Genomic DNA, 15602 nt, shown 5'->3' on the forward strand with positions numbered 1-15602 from the left:
CAGTGACCCCCTCACAGTAATTCTACCCCTCAGTGACCCCATCAGGAATACCACCCCTCAGTGAATCCCTCAGTAATACTGCCCCAAAGTGACCCCCTCACAGTAATAGTGCACCTCAGGGACCAACTCAGAGAAATACTACCCCTCAAAGGCCCTCTCACAGTAATACTGCCACTCAGTGACCCCCTCACACTAATAGTGCCCCTCAGTGACCACCTCACAATAATAGTGCCCTTTAGTGACTCCCTGACAGTAATAGTGCCCCTCAGTGACCCCCTCACAGTAATAGTTCCGCTTAGTGACCCCCTGCCAGTAATAGTGCCACTCAGTGACCCCCTTACAGTAATACTGATGCTCACTGACCTCATCACAGTAATGTTGCCCCTCAGTGACACCCTCAAAGTAATAGGGCCCCTCACTGACCCCCTCACAGCAAAATTGTACCTCAGTGACCCCCCTCACAGTAATCCTACCCCTCAGTGACTCCCTCAGGAATACTACCCCTCAAAGAATCCCTCAGTAATACTGCCCCAAAGTGACCCCCTCACAGTAATACTGCCACTAAGTGACCTTCTCACAGTAATGGTGCCCCTCAATGACACCTTCAAAGTAATAGTGCCCCTCAGTGACCTCCTCACAGTAATACTGCACCTCAGTGACCGCCTCACAGTAATAGCGCACCTCAGTGACCAAATCAGAGTAATACTATCTCTCAATGACCCCCTTACAGTAATACTGCCACTCAGTGACCCCCTCACACTAATAGTGCCCCTCAGTGACCACCTCACAATAATAGTGCCCTTAAGTGACTCGCTGACAGAAATAGTGCCCCTCAGTGACCCCCTCACAGTAAAACTGCCCCTCATTGATCTACTCACAGTAATGGTGCCCCTCGGTGACCCCCTCACAGTAATACTACCCCTCAGTGATCTACTCACAGTAATACTACCCATCAGTGACCCAATCTCAGTAATACTCCCCCTCAGTGACCCCCTCACAGTAATACTGCCCCTCAGTGACCCCCTCACAGTAATAGTGCCGCTTAGTGACCCCCTGACAGTAATAGTGCCACTCAGTGACCCCCTTACAGTAATACTGCCCCTCAGTGACACCCTTAAAGTAATAGTGCCCCTCAGTGACTCCCTCACAGTAATGCTGCCCCTCAGTGACCCCCTCACAGCAAAATTGCTCCTTAGCAACCCCCTCACAGTAATTCTACCCCTCAGTGACCCCCTCAGGACTACCACCCCTCAGTGAATCCCTCAGTAATACTGCCCCAAAGTGACCCCCTCACAGTAATAGTGCCCCTCAGTGACCCCCTGACAGTAATAGTGCCCGTCTACGACCCTTCACAGTAATACTGCCGCTTAGTGACCTCGTCACAGTAATGGTGCCCCTCAGTGACACCCTAAAAGTAATAGTGCCTCTCTGTGACCAACTCAGAGTAATACTACCCCTCAATGACCTCCTCAAAGTAATACTGCCCTTATTTACCACCTCACACTAATACTACCTCTCAGTGAATCCCTCCATAATACAGCCCCTCAGTGACCCCCTCACAGTAATAGTGCCTCTCAGTGACCACCTCACAGTAGTAGTGCCCCTTAATGAACCCCTGACAGTAACACTGCCCCTCAGTATTATTGCCCCTCAGACCAGAGATTAGAGCTGCAGGAAGATCATTTGAATACTCCCTGTGCATTCTGGGCAGAGCAAAAGTTCACTGTAAGCGATAAGATTGCCAGGATTCGCCAGGTCTTGCTGCTCGGAGGAGATCACCAGACCAGAGATAGGAGCTGCAGGAAGATCATTTGACTATTTCCCGTGCATTCTGGGAAGTGCAAAGAATCACTGTAAGGCTGGGTTCTCATATGCCGGATTCCCGTCGAAAATCTCGCAGTTTAGCTGCAGCGAAAAAACACGAGATTTCCGCCGGGAGAAGCGCTGCTTCAAAACCCGCGGCACTTAGCCGTGGGTTTTGAAGCGGCCTGGCTGCTCGCTCTTCCGCTGTGGCCGGCGCTCCCATAGAGGAGAGCGAGAATGCAGCGGAAGAAGAAAAAAAATGAACATGCTGCGGCCGGCGAATCCGCACCGCAGCGCCTGCTTCTGCCGGCTTTGCTGTGAAATGTCCTCCACACGGCTGGCTAATCCCGGGATTAGCGGCCACAGGCAAATCCACCCAGTGTGAACCCAGCCTAAGCAGTAAGATTGCCGGGTCTAGCTGGTCGGTTGAGATCGCCAGACCAGAGATTGGAGCTGCAGGAAGATCATTTGAATATTTCCTGTGCATTCTGGGAAGAGCAAAGAATCATTGTAAGTGAGAAGATTGCTGGAATTAGCTGGGTCTAGCTGCTCGAAGGCCATTGCCGGGCCACACGTGCCGTTGTACATTTAATAGTATCCTACAGGTTAGGTATCTTCACTACAATTCTTGACTTTTAGAAGTTTGGAAATGGACATCAACTGACAACATGGAAAAGGAGACTAGCCATATAGTGAGCTGCAACATATGCTATATTTTTACAGACCTACCAGAGGAAAAGCTGAATTTCATCTGCCAGAAATGTAAGCTTGTGTCTCTACTGGAGGAAAAGGTGCAGAGTCTTTAGGAGAGAATAGCTACATTGAAACTTATTAAGGAAGGTGAGGATTTCCTTGACAGAGTAGAAGAAAGTCTTCAAAATGCTGAAGGAAAATAAATGTTCAGTGTACCTACAGAAACAGAGGAATGGTAGCATGTGACTCACAGAATCAGAAGTCAGCCAACACCCATACTGCTCACTTACCACCGGCATTCCAGTCCTTACGATGGTCCTCGATGATGTCCTTGAATGGCTGTGATTGGTTAACCCAGTAGCGGCTTTCATTGGCTGACGGGGCCCTGGATTAACCAATCAGAGCATTAGCTTGCTGTAAGCGGGGAATTGATGCCCAGCTTGCAGGAAGAAATGGTCTGTTGGCGTGGAGGAGGACGTGACAGCCTGCAGCAGCACGCAGACTATCGCAAGGACTGGAACGGCAGCAGTAGGTGAGAATTGATGCTTCTTTTTTTACATGTAGTGTGGTTAGTTTCCCCATTGAAATGAATTGAAACACCATTAATCCAGAATGCATTAATGGTGTTTCAATTCATTTCAATGGGGAAAAGTGATTTGACATACGAGTGTTTTGGCTTAAGCGCTCCGTCACGGAACGGATTAAACTTGTAAGCCAAGGCACCACTGTATATTCTTTTTTTTTTTTTTTTTTTTAATTCAGATCCTTTTATTGAGAAGAGATCTTTTTTTGCGTCCGAATACACTTTTGACATAGATAGAATACACACACCGAAAACAACAACAACCCATTCTCCCAAGGAACAGATTCCAATAGTCTCTCTTGTACTATTTCAGCATACCACTTGAGAAACACTGTATATTCTGATACAAACCACCCAGGGATGTTCTCTGAGTCTAGGCCTGGAAGAAAAGCAGGGTTGTGGAAGAGAGGAGTTAGAGTGCCTTTTTTCTAGACAGGATACCTTTTGAAATTAATTCGTCCCAAGTAGAAAGAAGATCTGGGGCAAAAAAGGAGCACTTGCCAGAATTAGGTCTTGGTAATCCTGAGTTAGATTTTAATAGGGAAACCTATGAGATCTGTACCAGGTGTGCTGCTGGGATCTGTAGTTCTAAGATTCCTAGCAGCACAGCTCCATAGGTGGTTGAGTGTTAATTGCTCTGCTGGGTGTGGTATTTTCCAGCAGCCAATCCCCTTTAGCCTTCAGCACATATAAACCCAGCTGCTGTAAGTCTGAAGCTGGTCTTGCACTGTTTGGATGTATCTGTTATGTTCCCACTCAGATCTGTGTTTGCGTGTAGGTCTGTTGTGTCTCTCTGCTTCCGTAAGACGGTTTGGACACCTGTAGTCCTGGTCTGCAGCTCATGCAGCTTCCTTTTCCCTTTCCTTGTACAGGTGCGGCCTCCAAACGTTTTATGTCTTGCTCTGTGTGTCAGTTGGTGGATCCCTGACACAGTTTCCTATGTCAGCTCGGTGGCTGACTGTCTATCCCCCCTGTATGATGACACTCAGACTTGCTGTGGAGTTTCATTCTGTCTGCATGTGAGCTCTGGGTGGAGTCCGTGTGGTTTCCGCTATATGTTGTAGTTTGCTTAGAGTCTGTGCCGTTGCAGCTTGCTGTGTGATCTGTGACCTGTGCCCTGTTCTGTCCTGTTGCAAGCTTGCTGTGTGATTTGTGTCTTGCTGGTTCATGTTCGTTTGTACGTTTATTTTCTCTATGTTTCGTGTCAGCTTGCTGCGTGACCTGTGATCTGTGTCCTGTCCTGTGCAGCTTGCTGTGTGAACTGTGTCTGGTGCTGCTGGACTCCTGGTTAGTGTAGGGACTAGAAGTATAGCCAGGAGCCGTGAAGTGGCCCGCTAGCTTCCATGTTTTGTACAAAATGTCAACTAATACCTGGTATTTATATATAACTTATCATCTATTAGTGTTTGCATTCTGCTGCTGTATGCTGTGTATTCTGGCTCTGTGTGTCCTGTTGTTCTATCACTGTTATGTGGCATGTGTATTTCTCCTGTTCTGTGGCGTGGTTCCTAGGATCAGCAAGGGCCCAGTTCCGAAGACCGCTGGGCCACCCTTTATTGGGGCCATGTCCCCGCTTAGGTAGGGCCATGTCATCCTCTCTGTAGTTCAGGGCCAGTTGTCTGAAACCCCGTGTGTATTCGTCTCTATATGGTCATGATCGTGTGGGCCCTGTGCTTAGTTTTCCCACACAATCGTAACAATCTGTCTCCAGTCTGACCCATTGTTTCAAATCCCTGTAAAAGTGCCAGTCAAGGCGTCTTAGTAGAACTGCAGCTGTATTGTGTAATTTTGGGTTAGGAAGGCCAGCTCCGCCAGAAAGTTTTGGTCTTGAGAGGGTCCAAAAACTAACCCTACGATGGCTGCCACCCCAAACAAATCAGCTGAAGGCAGAATGTGGGTGTTTAAAGAAAATCATAGGGGGTCCAATGGGTAGGGCTCAGTATAAGTAAAGAAAGCCGGGGATGATGTCCATTTTCAGGACGTTGATACGTCCAAACCATGAGAGGTACTTTTTGTAATAGTTGTTTAAGTCATTATTTGTGATTGTTCTCAGCAAGAGAAACCAAGTAATCTTGTAAATAGGACACCTTATCATTAGTTGTGCACTGTAGAGGCCCATTTACACAGGCCGAATGTCAGGCAAACGATGCCCGAAACTCATCCTAGTGTTTCCTCGCTCCCGTGCCATTGCACGGGAACTAGCAGAGCTGGCTCACTCAGAGCGGCCAGCAAGGGGGCGGGGCAGTGCAGGAGATTTCTCTCCTCTCACTTCCCTGCCCCTCTCCATTCACTTAATAGTACTAAAGGGCCGCTATTTACAATGAATGATGAGCGATGAGCTCATCGTTTATGCAGTAAAAACGATGGACGATGAGCTCATCGTTTAGTGTAAAGTAAATGAAGAGGGGCGGGGGGGCGAGAGGAGACAAATCTCCTCTACTGCCTTGCCCCCCTGCTGGCCGCTCTGTGAGCGAGCCTACAATACTAGCTGCCATGCAACAGCATGGGAGCTAGGTAGGACATGTTGGGATAAGAGTCGGGCATCATTTGCCCGACATTCGTCCCGTGTAAATGGACCTTAATAAGGGAGGATAATTTAAACAATATACAGAGGATAGATCTCTAGGGATGAAAATTAGAGATGAGTGAGCATACTCTTCCGAGCTTGCTACTCGTTCGAGTATTAGGGTACTCAAGATGCTCATTACTCGAGACGAACACCACACGGTACTCAAGTCAATTTCATTTCCCTTCCCTGCATGTTTAGTGCCATTTTCTAGCCAATAAACATGTTGGGAAGGCATTACCACTTCCTGCTGTGACGTGCCAGCCCTCTGCCTACCAACAGCAGTGAGTGGCTGGGCCGATCAGGTGACCGCCGAGTACTTAAAGTGGACCCGCCCGTGGCTCCCCTCAGACGCATGTTGGCAGTGGCTAGGGAAAGTGCTGATGCATATACAGGGAAAGTGTTAGAGTAGGATCTTGTCTTCAAGAACGCCAACAGTCCTTCTTAGGGCTACTCCTCATCGTGTGCATTACAGTTGTGGCTGGCTAGGAGCAGTAGTGCATCTTTTTTTTTTTTTTTTTAAGTATCTAGCCCTGTGCAGAGCATTACAGCTATACTGGTCTATGTCTGCATTGCATTAGGCAGAGGTCTCATCGCTAAACAGTACTATAATATTTCCTAGGACACTGCTAACCATTTCAACTCTGCCACTGTGCAGAGCATCTCATAATACCCTTGCCTTGCGGGCGGTCATATAGCCGCAGTTATTAGCACTGTCCACTGGCCATATAGTTTTCTGCCCCTCTGCAGAGCGTCGCAGAATACCCTTTCCTTGGATGCGGTCAAGTAGCTGCAGTTTTTAGCACTGTCCACTGGCTGTATAGTTTTCTGCCCCTCTGCAGAGCGTTGCACAATACCCTTTCCTTGGGTGCGATGAAGTTGCCGCAGTTTTTAGCACTGTCCACTGGCTGTATAGTTTTCTGCCCCTCTGCAGAGCGTCGCACAATACCCTTTCCTTGGGTGCGGTCAAGTAGCTGCAGTTATTAGCACTGTTCACTAGCTGTTAAGTCCGCAGTTTTTAGCACTGTCCACTGGCTGTATAGTTTTCTGCCCCTCTGCAGAGCGTCGCACAATACCCTTTCCCTGTGTGCGGTCAAGTAGCCGCAGTTATTAGCACTGTACACTGGATATATAATTTTCTGCCTCTGTGCAGAGCGTCGCACAATACCCTTTCCTTGGGTGCAGTCAAGTTGCTGAAGTTATTAGCACTGTCCACTGGCTGTATAGTTTTCTGCCCCTCTGCAGAGTGTCGCACAATACCTTTTCCTTGGGTGCTCTCAAGCAACCGCAGTTATTAGCACTGTCCACTGGCTGTATAGTTTTCTGCCCCTCTGCAGAGCTGCGCACAGTACCCTTTCCTTGGGTGCGGTCACGTAGCTGCTGTTATTAGCACTGTCCATTGGCTGTATAGTTTTCTGCCCCTCTGCAGAGTGTCGCACAATACCTTTTCCTTGGGTGCTCTCAAGCAACCGCAGTTATTAGCACTGTCCATTGGCTGTATAGTTTTCTGCCCCTCTGCAAAGTGTCGCACAATACCCTCAGTTATTAGCACTGTCCGCTGTCTGTATAGTTTTCTGGCCCTCTGCAGAGCGTTGCACAATAGCCTTTCCTTGGGTGTGTTCAAGTAGCCGCAGTTATTAGCACTATCCACTGGCTGTATAGTTTTTTGCCCCTCTGCAGAGCGTTGCACAATACCCTTTCCTAGGGTGCGTTAAAGTAGCCGCTGTTATTAGCACTGTCCACTGGCCGTATAGTTTTCTGCCCCTCTGCAGAGCGTCGCAGAATACCCTTTCCTTGGGTGCGGTCAAGTAGCTGCAGTTTTTAGCACTGTCCACTGGCTGTATAGTTTTCTGCCCCTCTGCAGAGCGTTGCACAATACCCTTTCCTTGGGTGCGATGAAGTTGCCGCAGTTATTAGCACTGTCCACTGGCCGTATAGATTTCTGCCCCTCTGCAGAGCGTCGCACAATACCCTTTCCTTGGGTGCGGTCAAGTAGCTGCAGTTATTAGCACTGTTCACTGGCTGTTAAGTCCGCAGTTTTTAGCACTGTCCACTGGCTGTATAGTTTTCTGCCCCTCTGCAGAGCGTCGCACAATACCCTTTCCCTGTGTGCGGTCAAGTAGCCGCAGTTATTAGCACTGTACACTGGATATATAATTTTCTGCCTCTGTGCAGAGCGTCGCACAATACCTTTTCCTTGGGTGTTCTCAAGCAACCGCAGTTATTAGCACTGTCCATTGGCTGTATAGTTTTCTGCCCCTCTGCAAAGTGTCGCACAATACCCTCAGTTATTAGCACTGTCCGCTGTCTGTATAGTTTTCTGGCCCTCTGCAGAGCGTTGCACAATAGCCTTTCCTTGGGTGTGTTCAAGTAGCCGCAGTTATTAGCACTATCCACTGGCTGTATAGTTTTTTGCCCCTCTGCAGAGCGTTGCACAATACCCTTTCCTAGGGTGCGTTATAGTAGCCGCTGTTATTAGCACTGTCCACTGGCTGAATAGTTTCCTGCCCCTCTGCAAAGCGTTGCACAATACCCTTTCCTTGGGTGCAGTATAGTAGCCGCATTTATTAGCACTGTCCACTGGCTGTATAGTTTTCTGCCTCTGTGCAGAGCGTCGCACAAAACCGTTTCCTTGGGTGTGGTCAAGTAACAGTCATTATTAGCACTGTCCACTGGCTGTATAGTTTTCTGGCTCTGTGCAGAGCGTCGCAGAACACCATTTCCTTGGGTGCTCTCAAGTAGTCGCAGTTATTAGCACTGTCCACTGGCTATATTGTTTTCTCTCCCTCTGCAGAGCGTCGCACAATACCCTTTCCTTAGATGCGGTCTAGTAGCCGCAGTTATTAGCACTGTCCACTGGCTGTATAGTTTTCTGCCCCTCTGTGCAGAGCGTCGCAGAACACCATTTCATTGGGTGTGGTCAGGTAGCCGCAGTTATTAGCACTGTCCACTGGCTCTATAGTTTTCTGCCCCTCTATGCAGAGTATCGCACAATACCCTTTCCTTGGGTGCAGTTAAGTAGCCGCAGTTATTAGCACTGTCCACTGGCTGTATAGTTTTCTGCCCCTCTGCAGAGCGTCGCATAATACCCTTTTTTTGGGTGCTCTCAAGTAGCCGCAGTTATTAGCACTGTCCACTGGCTATATAGTTTTCTGCCCCTCTGCAGAGCGTCGCACAATACCCTTTCCTTGGGTGCAGTCTAGTAGCTGCAGGTATTAGCACTGTCCACTGGCTGTATAGTTTTCTGCCCCTCTGTGCAGAGCGTCACGCAACACCATTTCCTTCGGTGCGGTCAGGTAGCTACAGTTATTAGCACTGTCCTCCGGCTGTATAGTTTTCTGCCTTTGTGCAGAGCGCCGCACAATACCCTCTCCTTGGGTGCCGTCAAGTAGCCGCAGTTATTGGCACTGTCCACTGGCTGTATAGTTCTCTGCCCCCCTTTGCAGAGCGTCGCACAAAACCATTTCCTTGGATTCGGTCAAGTAGCCGCAGTTATTAGCACTGTTCACTTGCTGTATAGTTTTCTGCCCCTCTGCAGAGCGTCGCACAATACCCTTTCCTTGGGTGTGGTCATGTAGCTGCAGTTATTAGCTTTGTCCTCTGGCTGTATAGTTATCTGCCCCACTGTGCAGAGCATCCCACAATACCCTTTTCTTGGGTGCGGTCAAGTTGCCACAGTTATTAGCACTGTCCACTGGCTGTATAGTTTTCTGTCCCTCTGCAGAATGTCACACAATACCCTTTCCTTGGGTGCGGTCACATAGCCACAGTGATTAGCACTGTCCACTGGCTGTATAGTTTTCTGCCCTTCTGCAAAATGTCGCACAATAACCTCAGTTATTAGCACTATACACGGGCTGTATAGTTTTCTGCCTCAGTGCAGAGCGTCGCACAATACCCTTTCCATGTGTGTTGTCAAGTAGCCACAGTTATTAGCACTGTCCACTGGATGTATAGCTTTCTGCCCCTCTGCAGAGCGTCGCACTATATCCTTTCCTTGGGTGAGGTCAAGAAACCGTCATTATTAGCACTGTCCACTGGCTGTATAGTTTTCTGCCTCTGTGCAGAGCGTCGCACAATACCCTTTCCTTGGGTGCGGTCAAGTAGCCGCAGTTATTAGCACTGTCCAGTGGCTGTATAGTTTTCTGCCCCTCTGCAGAGCGTCGCACAATACCCTTTCCTTGGGTGCTGTCAAGTAGCCGCAGTTATTAGCACTGTCCACTGGATGTATAGTTTTCTGCCCCTCTGCAGAGCGTCGCACAATACCCTTTCCTTGGGTGCGATCAAGTAGCCGCAGTTATTAGCACTGTCCACTGGCTGTATAGTTTTCTGCCCCTCTGCAGAGCGTCGCATAATATCCTTTCCTTGGGTGCTCTCAAGTAGCCGCAGTTATTAGCACTGTCCACTGGCTATATAGTTTTCTGCCCCTCTGCAGAGCGTCGCACAATACCCTTTCCTTGGGTGCAGTCTAGTAGCCGCAGGTATTAGCACTGTCCACTGGCTGTATAGTTTTCTGCCCCTCTGTGCAGAGCGTCACGCAACACCATTTTCTTCGGTGCGGTCAGGTAGCTACAGTTATTAGCACTGTCCACTGGCTATATAGTTTTCTGCCCCTCTGCAGAGCGACGCACAATACCCTTTCCTTGGGTGCCGTCAAGTAGCCGTAGTTATTGGCACTGTCCACTGGCTGTATAGTTCTCTGCCCCCCTTTGCAGAGCATCGCACAAAACCATTTCCTTGGGTTCGGTCAAGTAGCCGCAGTTATTAGCACTGTCCACTGGCTGTATAGTTTTCTGCCCCTCTGCAGAGCGTCGCACAATACCCTTTCCTTGGGTGCGTCAAGTAGCCGCAGTTATTAGCACTGTCCACTGGCTGCGTTGTTTTCTGCCTCTGTGCAGAGCGTCGCACAATACCCTTTCCTTGGGTGCGGTCAAGTAGCCGCAGTTATTAACACTGTCCACTGGCTGTATAGTTTTCTGCCTCTGCAGAGCGCGCACAATACCCTTTCCTTGGGTGCCATCAAGTAGCCGCAGTTATTGGCACTGTCCACTGGCTGTATAGTTCTCTGCCCCCCTTTGCAGAGCATCGCACAAAACCATTTCCTTGGGTTCGGTCAAGTAGCCGCAGTTATTAGCACTGTCCACTGGCTGTATAGTTTTCTGCCCCTCTGCAGAGCGTCGCACAATACCCTTTCCTTGGGTGCGTCAAGTAGCCGCAGTTATTAGCACTGTCCACTGGCTGCGTTGTTTTCTGCCTCTGTGCAGAGCGTCGCACAATACCCTTTCCTTGGGTGCGGTCAAGTAGCCGCAGTTATTAACACTGTCCACTGGCTGTATAGTTTTCTGCCTCTGCAGAGCGCGCACAATACCCTTTCCTTGGGTGCCGTCAAGTAGCCGCAGTTATTAGCACCATCCACTGGCTGTATAGTTTTCTGCCCGTCGCACAATACCCTTTCCTTGGGTGCAGTGAAGTTGCCGCAGTTATTAGCATTGTCCACTGGCTATATAATTTTCTGCCCCTCTGCAGAGTGTCGCACAATACCCTTTCCTTGGGTGCGCTCAAGTAGCCGCAGTTATTAGCACTGTTCACTGGCTGTATAGTTTTCTGCCCCTCTGTGCAGAGCGTCACACAATACCCTTTCCTTTTGTGCGGTCAAGTAGCCGCAGTTATTAGCACTGTCCACTGGCTGTATAGTTTTTTGCCCCTCAGCAGAGCGTCGCACAATACCGTTTCCTTGGGTGCGGTCAAGTAGCCGCAAATATTATGACTGTCCACTGGCTGTATAGTTTCCTGCCCCTCTGCAGAGCGTTGCACAATACCCTTTCCTTGGGTGCGTCAAGTAGCCGCAGTTATTAGCACTGTCCACTGGCTGCGTTGCTTTCTGCCTCTGTGCAGAGCATCGCACAATACCCTTTCCTTGGGTGCGGTCAAGTAGCCGCAGTTATTAACATTGTCCACTGGCTGTATAGTTTTTTGCCCCTCAGCAGAGCGTCGCACAATACCGTTTCCTTGGGTGCGGTCAAGTAGCCGCAGATATTATGACTGTCCACTGGCTGTATAGTTTCCTGCCCCTCTGCAGAGCATCGCACAATACCCTTTCCTTGGGTGTGGTCAAGTAGCCTCAGTTATTAGCACTGTCCACTGGTTGTATAGTTTTCTGCTTCTCTACAGAGCATCGCACAATACCCTTTCCTTGGGTGCGTCAAGTAGCCGCAGTTATTAGCACTGTCCACTGGCTGCGTTGTTTTCTGCCTCTGTGCAGAGCATCGCACAATACCCTTTCCTTGGGTGCGGTCAAGTAGCCGCAGTTATTAACATTGTCCACTGGCTGTATAGTTTTTTGCCCCTCAGCAGAGCGTCGCACAATACCCTTTTCTTGGGTGCCGTCAAGTAGCCGCAGTTATTGGCACTGTCCACTGGCTGTATAGTTCTCTGCCCCCCTTTGCAGAGCGTCGCACAAAACCATTTCCTTGGGTTCGGTCAAGTAGCCGCAGTTATTAGCACTGTCCACTGGCTGTATAGTTTTCTGCCCCTCTGCAGAGCGTCGCACAATACCCTTTCCTTGGGTGTGGACATGTAGCTGCAGTTATTAGCATTGTCCACTGGCTGTATAGTTATCTTCCCCACTGTGCAGAGCGTCCCACAATACCCTTTCCTTGGGTGCGGTCAAGTTGCCACAGTTATTAGCACTGTCCACTGGCTGTATAGTTTTCTGCCCCTCTGCAGAGTGTCGAACAATACCCTTTCCTTGGGTGCGGTCAAGTAGCCGTCGTTATTAGCACTGTCTACTGGCTGTATAGTTTTCTGTCCCACTGCAGAATGTCACACAATACCCTTTCCTTGGGTGCGGTCACATAGCCACAGTTATTAGCACTGTCCACTGGCTGTATAGTTTTCTGCCCTTCTGTAAAATGTCGCACAATACCCTCAGTTACTAGCACTGTCCGCTGGCTGTATAGTTTTCTGTCCCTCTGTCCAGAGCGTTGCACAATACCCTTTCCTTGGGTGCGTTCAAGTAGCCACAGTTATTAGCACTATCCACTGGCTATATAGTTTTCTGCCTCCGTGCAGAGCGTCACACAATACTTTTTCCTTGGGTGCGTTCAAGTAGCCGCTGTTATTAGCACTGTCCTCTAGTTGTATAGTTTTCTGCCCCTCTGCAGAGCGTCGCACAATACCCTTTCCTTGTGAGCGTTCAGGTAGCCGCAGTTATTAGCATTGTCCACTGGCTGTATAGTTTTCTGCCTCTGTGCAGAGCATCGCACAATCCCCTTTCCTTGGGTGCGGTCAAGTAGCCGCAGTTATTAGCACTGTCCACTGGCAGTATAGTTTTTTGCCGCTCAGTGCAGAGCATCGCACAATACTCTTTCCTTGGGTGCAGTCAAGTAGCCGCAGTTATTAGCACTGTCCACTAGCTGTACAGTTTTCTGCCCCTCTGTGCAGAGCGTCGCACAATACCCTTGAATTGGGTGCGGTCTGGTACCCGCAGTTATTAGCACTGTCCACTGGCTGTATAGTTTTCTACCCCTCTATGCAGAGTATCGCACAATACCCTTTCCTTGGGTGCTCTCAAGTAGCCACAGATATTAGCACCATCCACTGGCTGTATAGTTTTCTGCCCGTCGCACAATACCTTTCCTTGGGTGCAGTGAAGTTGCCGCAGTTATTAGCATTGTCCACTGGCTATATAGTTTTCTGCCCCTCTGCAGAGTGTCGCACAATACCCTTTCCTTGGGTGCGGTCAAGTAGCCGCAGTTATTGGCACTGTCCACTGGCTGTATAGTTTTCTGCCTCTGCAGAGCGCCGAACAATACCCTTTCCTTGGGAGCCGTCAAGTAGCCGCAGTTATTGGCACTGTCCACTGGCTGTATAGTTCTCTGCCCCCCTTTGCAGAGCGTCGCACAAAACCATTTCCTTGGGTTCGGTCAAGTAGCCGCAGTTATTAGCACTGTCCACTGGCTGTATAGTTTTCTGCCCCTCTGCAGAGCGTTGCACAATACCCTTTCCTTGGGTGCAGTCTGGTAGCCGCAGTTATTAGCACGGTCCATTGGCTGTATAGTTTTCTGCCTCTGTGCAGAGCATCGCACAATACCCTTTCCTTGGGTGTGGTCAAGTAGCCTCAGTTATTAGCACTGTCCACTGGTTGTATAGTTTTCTGCTTCTCTACAGAGCATCGCACAATACCCTTTCCTTGGGTGCGTCAAGTAGCCGCAGTTATTAGCACTGTCCACTGGCTGCGTTGTTTTCTGCCTCTGTGCAGAGCGTCGCACAATACCCTTTCCTTGGGTGCGGTCAAGAAGCCGTCAATATTAGCACTGTCCACTGGCTGTATAGTTTTCTGCCTTTTGTGCAGAGTGTCGCACAATACCCTTTCCTTGGGTGCGGTCAAGTAGCCGCAGTTATTAACACTGTCCACTGGCTGTATAGTTTTCTGCCTCTGCAGAGCGTCGCACAATCCCCTTTCCTTGGGTGCTCTCAAGTAGCCGCAGTTATTAGCACTGTCCACTAGCTGTATAGTTTTCTGCCTCTGTGCAGAGCGTCGCACAATAGCCTTTCCTTGGGTCCTCTCAAGTAGCCGCAGTTATTAGCACTGTCCACTGGCTGTATAGTTTTCTGCCTCCGTGCAGAGCGTCGCACAATACCCTTTCCTTGGGTGTGGTCAAGTAGCCGTCATTATTAGCACTGTCCACTGGTTGTATAGTTTTCTGCCCCTCTGCACAGCGTCGCACAATACCCTTTCCTTGTGAGCGGTCAGGTAGCCGCAGTTATTAGCATTGTCCACTGGCTGTATAGTTTTCTGCCTCTCTGCAGAGCATCGCACTATATCCTTTCCTTGGGTGCGGTCAAGTAGCCGTCATTATTAGCACTGTCCACTGGCTGTATAGTTTTCTGCCTCTGTGCAGAGCATCACACAATACCCTTTCCTTGGGTGCGGTCGAGTAGCTGCAGTTATTAGCACTGTCCACTGAATGTATAGTTTTCTGCCCCTCTGCAGAGCGTCGCACACTACCCTTTCCTTGGGTGCAGTCAAGTAGCCGCAGTTTGGAGCACTGTCCACTGGCTGTATAGTTTTCTGCTCATCAGTGCAGAACGTCACACAATACACTTTCCTTAGGTGCTCTCAAGTAGTCGCAGTTATTAGCACCATCCACTGGCTATATAGTTCTCTGCCCCTCTGCAGAGCATCGCACAATACCCTTGAATTGGGTGCGGTCTAGTAACCGCAGATATTAGCACCATCCACTGGCTGTATAGTTTTCTGCCCGTCGCACAATACCCTTTCCTTGGGTGCAGTGAAGTTGCCGCAGTTATTAGCACTGTCCACTGGCCATATAGTTTTCTGCCCCTCTGCAGAGCGTCGCACAATACCTTTTCCTTGGGTGCGGTCAAGTAGCCGCAGTTATTAGCACTGTCCATTGGCTGTATAGTTTTCTGCCCCTCTGCAGAGCATCGCACAATACCCTTTCCTTGGGTGCGGTCAAGTAGCCGCAGATATTAGCACTGTCCACTGGCTGTATAGTTTTCTGCCCCTCTGCAGAGTGTCGCACAATACCCTTTCCTTGGGTGCAGTCTGGTAGCCGCAGTTTTTAGCATGGTCCATTGGCTGTATAGTTTTCTGCCTTTATGCAGAGCATCGCACAATACCCTTTCCTTGGGTGTGGTCCAGTAGCCTCAGTTATTAGCACTGTCCACTGGTTGTATAGTTTTCTGCCCTTCTGCAGGGCGTCGCACAATACCTTTTTTTTTGGGAACGGTCAAGTAGCCGCAGTTATTAGCACTGTCCACTGGCTGTATAGTTTTCTGCTTCTCTGCAGAGCATCGCACAATACCCTTTCCTTGGCTGCGTCAGGTAGCCGCAGTTATTAGCACTGTCCACTGGCTGCATTGTTTTCTGCCTCTGTGCAGAGCGTCGCACAATACCCTTTCCTTGGGTGCGTTCAAGTAGTCGTCAATATT

Source organism: Eleutherodactylus coqui, chromosome 2 (assembly GCF_035609145.1).
Source record: "Eleutherodactylus coqui strain aEleCoq1 chromosome 2, aEleCoq1.hap1, whole genome shotgun sequence".
Lineage (NCBI taxonomy): Eukaryota > Metazoa > Chordata > Amphibia > Anura > Eleutherodactylidae > Eleutherodactylus > Eleutherodactylus coqui.